At 38.3% G+C, this 10,392-nt stretch overlaps 1 non-coding gene across 1 annotated transcript; it reads left to right on the forward strand.

Moving 5' to 3' along the window:
* Nucleotides 1–944: 944 nt before the first annotated feature.
* LOC115071891 lies at nt 945–1,076 on the forward strand. Its single transcript, XR_003850950.1, has one exon. It is a non-coding gene; the product is annotated as a small nucleolar RNA SNORA51 (small nucleolar RNA).
* The last annotated feature ends 9,316 nt before the right edge of the window (nt 1,077–10,392 follow it).

A 10,392-nucleotide genomic window follows, 5' to 3' on the forward strand; every position in this document is an offset into this window, starting at 1 on the left:
GGTGGCCTTCGCATACTGTGCATCATAGACAAGAGAGCATGTGGCTCCAGGATATTCAGTTGACTCAGAGTTTCCACCTTGAAATGACTGACAGTCTTCTATAGGTATGGCACTGGTTGTTATTCACAACAGCATTCACGAACGTAAAATATCTTTTAATAGGAAACTTTTTCCAACTGTTCAATGAAACGATTACATTAAATCAGTCAAGGAGCTATTTTATCAATGGAAACCTCATGCAAGGACCAATATAATTTTTAAAAAAAATCAAGCAGGGTATTAATTGCCTATTTAAAAAACAAACTTGGAAATACAGAAGGAAGAGGCTGGTTGTCTACCCGTTTGAACATCCCTCACTTCAGGCTCCTCACACGCCCTGGAAACTTTAGCTTCACATGCTGAAAGCTCAGCCTGATCCCATGGTCCTCTAAAAAATAAAAAATAAAAACTTTCTAATTTAGAGTTTTTCTTGCCTCCAAAAAGCCACAGATGGTCTAATAATTTATATTTGCTTTTATCTGGGTATTATATTATTATATCAATCCCCAGTTCACTCATATTTTAATATTAAAATGTAGTTTTGTTTATTTTCTTGTTTGCTTGCTTGCTTTTGGTTGCATTAGCTGCCTTTGGTTGCGAAAATCACTTTTACATAGGAAAAATATGTGTAAACATATTTTTTTTAATGTGTATGCGTGTATTGACTGCGTGTAGGTAAGTGCACCCGTGTAGTGCAATGTCTGCGGAGGACAGAGAGGCCGTCGGATCCCCTGGGACTGGAGTTACGGATACGGTGTTAGCTGCCATGTGGGTGCTGGGATTTGAACCTGGGTCTTCTGAAAGAACATCCGGTGTTCTTAACCACTGAGCCATCTCTCCAACCCCAAGAAGCATTTTTTTTAATTCCATTTACTTTAAGACACTATTATTAAAAATTAAGGACGGGCCTCCTGGTTCTTACCACAGGCTGTGTTTTACACTTACTGTATAGAAAGAGGAGGCAGAGCAAACCTGCCCTACGTGCACCCCAGCCCAGGCCACCGTGCCTGGTCTCTATTGTAAATGGGGAGACGTGTATTTGAGAAGAAAAAAATTAAGAAGGAGGTAAGTTAAGGAAGAAAATGAGCAGCAGAAAATGCAAATTAATTTAAGATCCCTCCACATGTCCTTAACAGCAGAACTGCTCTACAGTCCATAGTCTCACATTAGTGAAAATGAGACTTCCCCAGATCACCGCTAGGGGAGAAACGCACACATCAACACCATCTGCTCTTACACAATACAAGGAACACTGACATTTTTCACTATACTTTAAGGATTTCTGCGTTTCGAGGTACTTTCACTTTGAAGTTATGATATACCCCCCAAGGAAAATAGACACAAGTTTTTAAAAGGTAACGACATTTCTTTACAACAGGCATTGCAATGAAAAATCACATGGAGCCTCACGTTCAGTCATTGCTTTGCAAGTGGAGAACCTGAGGCTCAAAGCAGAGGTGACTTCCCAGACAGAGCCAGGCAGCCTGGAGAAGAGGTAACCATAAACTAGAGCCAGAACCTGAGCCTCACCCCACAGCCTTGGCCCCGTCATGCCACCACTTCCTGATAGAGCGGTTGTTTTCCTTCTAAGAATAAATAAACAATGAGAACCAGTAAACTCTAGAATGATAAATATCTTTTTATCTCAATATTTTCTTCCCAGAAGTTGGAGTACCACACACAAGGAAAATTCTTTTCTCCAAAATAACAAATATTTATTGTAAGACACAAACAGTTCACTAAATAAGGTCTTAGGGTGATTTTGCTTTCTGTCAGTGCAACATTTTCTCCAACTTCATGGGAACAGTAACCCAGAGTAGACCGTACGGAGAACAAAACTGACTGATTCTGTCCACCAGTTTGAACAGTAAGTCCGACAGCCCACAGGGCATAAGGCCACTAAGGCACACAGCCTTAATATTTATGGAGTCAGTTCTCTTCTTTGATCTTTGTATGAATCTCAGGAATTGAACTCAGGTTGCCAGACTTGTGCAGCAAGAGCTTTTACCCCAGGGAGGCATCTCACAGGCCACAAATGACTCCTACCTCACTAACCACTGAATCCAGTTTTAAAGGTTATAAATTCTTATTGAGCACCTACTACACACAGGGCACCCTATTATGATTTCACAGGCTTAACAGGGAAGGTGAATAGTACTTCTATATTACCATAAAACTACTAATTCCAAAATCAAACTTTTTAGTTCTCTGTTCAGGGTTAGTAGGGTTCTTGGTCTTTGCCTTGATTCCATTCTTAGTTTTACTATGATACTATTTTTACTAGCATTTTCTAAGACCTTCTATGGAAAAATTTCATTATGCAGGACAATTCAAAAGTATTTCTCGTTAATATATAAGTTGAAGATTACAGCCGGATAACACTAACCCTAACTGTGTGAATTCCAAATCACTCCCACTGAGTTGTCAGATAGGTAGAGGGTCGAAACTTCCTTTTGGCACAGTACAAATGCATTGCATGGTTCTGTTCCATACCTTGCAACTCCTTTTTTATTCCTAAAGAGGTAATGTTGAACACTTTTACCACAAGATCCCTTCATTGTTCGTCAAGCACATCAAAGTCTACAGGTGTCAATTATAAGACCTTGTGTCTTTTCTTACCCTAATAATACACTGCAAATCAATAGTCAATACATAGAAAAATGTATAATCTAGGATAAAGCAGTGGGAGAACATGAATACAAAGTCCCAAGTGCAGGTTCCTCTGGTCCTCTCCAAATACAATTGCAGATTGTAGATTGTAAACTGACTTAGATGACATTCTGCCAAAGGCAAGGAACAAATTAAGTGGCAGTTGATGAAATTTCTAGCCTTATAAATCAGATTGTTGATTCCATGCCCCTAAGAGGTGTGAAATTAAAGAGAAGAAGTTAGATCAGCAAAATTGAAATTTTTTGAAAGCACAGCTAGTGATACGGGTGATACATTAAATTTCCTTTACTGACCTTTATTTCCATTACAGTGGATAATTGCGATTCAAGAAGCTGGAGGAAATAAAAATAATGCAGCCAGTATTTTCTGCTAAACATCAATATGAGAAAATAAATTATGCTGGCTTTTTGCTAAAAGTAGAATCTTACATGCAGAATTACCACTTGTCTATCCTACTAGGAGGTAGTAAGCACCTTTCCATGTGTGTCATGTGATATCAAAAACAGCAGGTCATGGGCAAAGGATGATGAATATAAACTAGTCACTGATTTAAAGCAACTGTATTTGTCACATGATAAGCTTGCATCAGTTGATTAATGTTTCCTAAAGTCTCATCCTCTGATCAAAATCATTGCAATACCTTTGCAGAAGTACGGACACCAGGACATTACTGAACACCTAGTGGTCTAAAGTCTCTAAGAGGAGGGCCTTGATACAGGATGCCCAGAGGGTCTCAAGCACATTGCAGCTTGATGTTCAGCTGTCAGAGACATGATCTCCAATCTCTGTTATTCATGAAATTTAGTGCAGGCTGAGATGAAAGTGACTCGATTACTGGAGTAAAAGTTTACTCAGAGTCTTATTCACTGGCTCCTGAGTTCTACTCAAGTTCACATTCCAATGAAATTCTTTTGGCTCTCAGAGTTGAAAGGAAATTGCTTCATGTTCCTGAATTACCTTTGTTAATAGTTGAGTCACACTTGAAGAGTTTGTGTCTGTTAAAGAAGTCACACTACCCTAAGAGAGACCAGAGCCAGTAGGTACTTGGAATGGAGCTTTTTCCTGTGACATCAATGCATTCTAAAGTACAAAATGTCAAATTCTCAGAGATGAATTTTTGGCCTTGATATAGATTGGGATATACTGGAAAAAAAAATGCCTCATCACCTCCTTGTCTATCTCATGGTCCATCATTTCCAGTTCTTATGGAAGCTCTCCTCTTTCTGATTTAGCAAGTATTCTGCTTCTAACTAAATAACTAGTAGCAAAGACAAGACAGAAATCAACATTAAAACATAGATTTTCCAGGTATTAATTTCCTTTGCTCTTGTCATATATATTTATCATCATAATCCTGAGAGCAGATATTATTAACTCTATTTTATATTTGAAGATGGGTCATTATATCACCTGGTATGTTGACCAGACTCCAAGAAATAGGCCCACACCCAAGAACACTTTGAAAACACAGATTAGGCTCAATAGACCTTTTGTGAAAAAAAAGACAAATAATAATAGAGGATATGAAGTTGGGGGGTATTTAAGTTGGAGTAGAAAGGGGAGAGAGGGTCTGAATACGATCAAAATACATTGTATGAAATTCTCAAATCAACAAAAATATTAAAAATTAAAAGGTAGTCTTATGATAAAATGATTAAATGATAAAACCAGACATAATGCTGGGGTCTCTAGCCTCCAGCTAAAGAAGCTGTCCTTGGTATACCATGTGTGACATTTCTTCGGATGCTGGTAGCCCTATAGGAGACTCCATGTTTGCCACACTAGGGAGCAAAGTGTACAATAGGAAAAAGGATTTTAAAGTTGATCAGTGTGAATTTGAATAAAGAATGTGTGCCTGCAACTACATGAATGGCCTTGAGCAATATGTCTATTTGTGGCTCACTTTCCCCATCTATTGAAGGAGATATTATCTATCCCTTTTTCCAAGGAGTAATTGAAATTTAAAAGAACATTGTGAAAGCATCTAACATCATAGCTAATGTAGCTAATGGTTAATAAATTTTAGTTTGCATTCTTCCTTTTAAAAAATCAATTAGTTCAATAAAAATATTTTTCCAAAAATGCATTGAGGTAGCTCATGAAGCAAATGGAAAATAAAAAAGAGCAAAGCATTAGGCAAGTAAGGTACCCTTGGAGAGTAGAAGGAAAAGAGGTTGTCCATAAGTGAACCAAGAATGCGGATGGAAGCAAAGTAGATGGGTACTCAAATCAAACTTCTTCTATTTACAAACTTTATGAAGTTTGTTCTGATAAATGGGGGTCTCGTCATGCTTGTCTTGATAAACATACAAAACTCACTTATGAGTGGGCACAGATTAACAGTAAACATGTTGGGGAACTCCATATGCTCATACACAATAAAAAAAATATCTCTGTTAGCATAAGTGTAGCATAATTTTGGTTTCACTGTTGAAGAAATTTGTTCAGAGATGATTTCATGATAGCACACATTGTACTGAAGGCTGATGCTAACACCACCTGTAGCTTCCAGAGATCATCTAATTAGTGCACACAATGGTACCAAGCCATCAGATGGCAAAGGCTCTTTTCCACATCTTAGGTCTTTGCTACCATGACACAATCCCTACAAAGGAGAGTGATTTCCGGCTTCATGTCACTTGCTCTCCTCCCAGCACCCATTATTTCCAAACTAGAAAAAAGAACTTTTCTGCTCTCCTTTTGTTCCAGACATCAGCACGCTCTGGTTCTTTCACTTTGCCCTTGGCCATCACACCGCTACAAGTTGCAGAAGGCAACACCTGCTAGTGGCCTCCTATCATCCTGGTTGACCATCACGTCTAATATCATAAAGACTCAAATTCCTGTTATATATTATTCATAGGGCTGAGTTCTCACACAATCCATCATCAAATGTCCTCTACATGAGCCACTCTGATCTACTTTCCCAACCATCTTCTACTTCTAAAACTTTCTACTGCGTCCTCATCTGTCATCAGTAAATGTCCTTGCTATGAGTTCCCTTATATGTTGGAATACTAACACCCAGCACTTCAGATCATGACAATACTTAGAAGTAGCATCATTGCAGGCATAATTCAGGTAGTTTGAGTCATTCTGAGAATGCCCCTCTAATGGAGCAAGTGTCCTCATAAAGAAGGGTAGTTATGCCCTCGCAAGCCAAGGAAATACCAGAAGCTGGGAGACAGGCCTGGAATAGATCTTTTCTTAAAGCCTCTGGAAGTAATATAACTCTTATGACACCTTTATTTTGGATTTCTGGTCCACCAAACTGTGAGACAAGAAATTTCTATAAGTACCCCAGAGTATGGAACTTTCTTATTTATCCCCGGCAACTAATACAATGCTTCCCTAAAGACTCCCTCCACCTGTCTACCTACTGAGCCATCCTCATGATAAAGGATTTCTTTTCATGCTCCTCCACAGCTAAAAACCTGAAAGTGAAAGGGGTGTCCAAACTCTTGTCATTTCTTCTCTTTAGCCTCCAAAGCCAGATAGCACAAAGCTTACCTCCATCTGCTGCCTAAGTTTCTTCAGTCGTCTACTTTCTAATTGCTACTGCCATCTTGGTCATTCCTCACTAGCTGTTTAGGACTATCTCATGTTCCTGATTTTTCCTACCACCCCTACTCCTTCCTGTCAAACATTTATTGAAATCAACACTCTGGTGACTTAGTTCCTCTACTTCCTTGTGTCCAAATGTTATTTCCTCTTCTCCAGTCCAGTCTTGAACTCCATCTTGTTATCACTATCAGCACTATCAGCCCCAAGTTTCTTATTCTGAACACCGTGGTCTAACCCTTGAGCTTTATCATCCATTGCTTGTTGTAGAGACTTTCAATCCACTGAAAAGAATCAGATACCGACTCATCCTCCTCATCACTCATCTCAGGTCTTCTCTCGTCTCGTTACTTAGTTCAAATTCCATTGGTCTTAATAAGAATGAACCTCTTGAAAAACACCCTTCACAGTCTGCATATGCTCAGCACATTTATTTAATAAATATCCAATAACAGCAATGCCCAATAATCTGACTATTCGAGGTCTCTCTGCCTGAGAAACTAAATTTTCCAAGATAAATGCATAATCATGTTGTTAAAGCTATGACATCCTCTGAAGTTATGATAGTCAAAAATGTATTTTCCAGATGGCTTCTCTACTGGCAGTCCACTCTCACCCTGGTTATAAGCTCTCATTCCTCTAAAAGTAGAACTTTGGGATTCTTTTTCTTAGCACTGTTTTATGATTTATCTACTATTGTAACATTAGATAATTGGCCTACTTACTACTATGGCATGCCAGCCTTTTGATCTGTCCATTTCAGTAGATCTTACCTTCACCCAACTTCAGGTACATACTTAGTGATTATACCCAGAATACCCTTACTGGTTGATATGTGTAATCTTAATTTCAAGCATCCATTCCCTGGTCTCTATCTCCTATTTTCTTGTTTGCTTTCTCTTTTATATCTACTCCAAAACTCTTTAAAACCTGGGGGGACAGTCATTTCATTGATTCTTCCACCTACTTTTCTAAAATCCATCTTCTAACTAAATTTAGATCCCAAATTCCATTATTTAAATCACTCCTTCCACATATCCTCAGCTACCTGCTTCCACTGTAGTTGACTGACAAAAAGGCCACTTTTCTAACCCAGCTCTAACACCTACTATGTGGCTGTAACTGAGCAGCTGGGTTAGGCTGGAGGTAAACCCAGAGCTTTCCTGACTATGACCTTAACCCTTAAAAAGGCAAATTCTACCTAGCAATGGTATCCATTCCTGTGATGTTCACCCTCTTCAAATACCTCTTCCTTTTCTTATTTTCAAAATGCTTTTATCTTTGATTGACACATAATATAATCATGCAAGATTATAGAGTACAGTATAACATTTCAAAATGTGCATGATATGTAAATGATTAGATCTAGGTAATTCATATATCCATGACCTAAAACATTTATCAGTTCTTTAGATTAGAAATACTTAAAGTCCTTTCTGCTAGCAAGTTGTAAATTTACAATTAATAGTTGTCAGACATAGTTACCCCATTTTGCGACAGAAACTTGAAGCTATTCTCCTATCTGATCACACCCCTCTCCCTGTCAAACTTTCTATTACCATCCTCTCAATAACCACTGTTTATTCTCTTCTTCTATGAGACCAAATGTTTTAGCGTCCACATACAAGTAAAAGCACTCAGAATTTCAAACACTTCTTTATGCGTTTTTCCCCTCTTCTGAAACATCCAAACTAGACTCCATACTTACTCTGAATTAAAAACTTTGCCTTTTATTTTCCTAACATAATAGAAGTATTTAGTAGGCAATTCCTATATCCTCCCTAGACCAAGTTCACGTCTACCTACATCAGTGGCCATATCTTCCACCTTCTCTCTTGTGAAAGTGGTTGAGCTGACCTACTTCTGTCTAGTATTAATCTCTCTTCTTATCTATATTTCAAGTCCTGTTGCCTCTATGCGAATACGTTACTCCTACAAGTATCTCCTCTTTTTATTGCAATGTCATATTTTACTTACATAAAGTTATACTGCCATTCTCCTCATTTCAAAAATATCCCTCTTGACCCTCATCTTCTTCAAGCACCTGGCACATCCTTCTAACCTCCTTTGTAGCACATCCCCTCTAAAGAATTGCCTATGAGTATTTCCTGGGTCTCAGCCTCTCTAAACAGGATGATCGCTCACCACTATTTCATAGCCATACTGCTCCAACACTCAGCAGTAGTAAGCATAGCTAATCATGTCCTTGTTGAAACACTGCCCCTCTTAGCTCCAGGACACCACACTTTATTATCTGCCTTGCCCATTACTAGCCCTGCGTCATGGGCTGCCCTTTTTCATCCATTTTGTGAGATGCCACTTCTCTTCTGAACATGAGGTGGCAGAATGACCAAGGTCTATATCTGGATCTTCTTATCTAAAAGAGTGCGCATTCCCCAAAGCTCAAATCTAGTCTAATACTTAATATCCTGCCCCTATTATAATGACTTCCTGATCACTATCCCTGACCTATCACTTAAACTTCTTGTTCAGTCACCCTTGGAACATTTGTTAGTGTCCCAAAAAAATATCTTTTTCCTCTCTCTCCCATGAATGTGATTAGTTATGACTACACATTGCTACCCCATTTATCCAGCCAAACATGGAAGGATAGTCTTTGATATTTTTCTCTTTCCTGGACTACCCACATTCAATCCATCAGCAAGGCTGGCTTATAGAACAATCTCAATACATAAGCATAGAGTGAATGAGTTGAAGAATAAACAAACAAGTGTACATAACTGCTCTGGGCCAGGAAAGGAATTATGAGAAACTTTTCCTTACAGTCCAAAGACATAAGTTGCAGCAATATCTATTCTAGCACGCCTTTGGAATCACTTATGAGGAAATGAAACCTGTCATAAAGTCAGATGCTAAGATTTATAACAAGAGTCCTTACTTCTCAGATTTGATCACTTCCCCTTAAATTACTGGCACAGTCTGCCCTGTGTTGCTATTTTGGGAGATCTGATTTCTCTTCTGTTAATCAGTTTAAATAAGTCCTGGCTGGCATACTGCATTTTTTCAATCATTGCTCTCCAAATATAACAAATGCTTAAACTTCTGTAATATGTTGGTTGCCAGCGAATGACTTTGTAACTACTCAAGTGTAGATGCGGGGGGGCTAATTAAACTAACTTTGTACCTAAAAGGAAACAACAACTTTGATGTACTGAAGCTGAAAAAGAGTGAACCATAGCAAAATGTCTCTGGCAGCAATCTCTGAAAAAGGAATAAATAACTTAGGGTTTTTAAACTTAATATTTTAATCCAATGTTTTCTATTTGTTTTTCAAACCCAAATTAATTTTAAAATGTAAACAATGTTTTTAGGAATGGGAAACCTTATTCACTTTCTGGTACACAAAGAACATTAGTGCCTGTAAAAATGACTTGGGTCATTGCTTGCTCAATAAAACAGCAAAGACAAGCCAGGGTCGACTCACATATCTATTAGTATCTTGGGTTTCTTGATTGCTATCCACATTGATTTTAAGCTCTTTTGAGTTAAAAGAGAAATTACTAGTTATTAAGGGTTCGGATCACTCACTCATAAAATTTTGCCTAAGCCCCATGTTGTAAATTCACTCCACACACTCTGAGTCAGGCATGAGACAGTTAATCCTGACAAGGTCACCTCCAAGGATAAGCAGTGGTCACAAGGGCACCTGCAAGGCAGAAAGTACAGCCTAGCTACCACCCATGGGGAAACTCTCCATTTCAAAAATCCTCTTACATAGGAAATAAAACTCATCATTTCTTAGTTTATTTTTCCATTTGCAATGTGATAAAGTTAACACAGATTCAAAGATAAGTTATGCTGAAAGAAGCAAATGGCTTGTAGAAGATCAGAAAACGTCAACACAAGATGAACACTGCAGAGAAGCGGGAACTCCAGTGCAGTCATGACTGATGGTGTCATATGCAGGACACTTTCCAGCATCCAGGAAGAAGAAATTCCTGACGATGAATAGACACTGGGGAGATATTAAGTAACACTTGTGGTTACTCTACTGGACAGGGAAGCATAATGGTTAACAACCTGAGTTTTTGTAACCAAATCTTTAAAAAAAATAATAATAATTGAGCTACTGCTTTCTAAAGAAGCCATAAAATCTACCAT

This window comes from Nannospalax galili, unplaced genomic scaffold (assembly GCF_000622305.1).
Source record: "Nannospalax galili isolate Female #2095 unplaced genomic scaffold, S.galili_v1.0 scaffold139, whole genome shotgun sequence".
NCBI classification, from domain to species: domain Eukaryota; kingdom Metazoa; phylum Chordata; class Mammalia; order Rodentia; family Spalacidae; genus Nannospalax; species Nannospalax galili.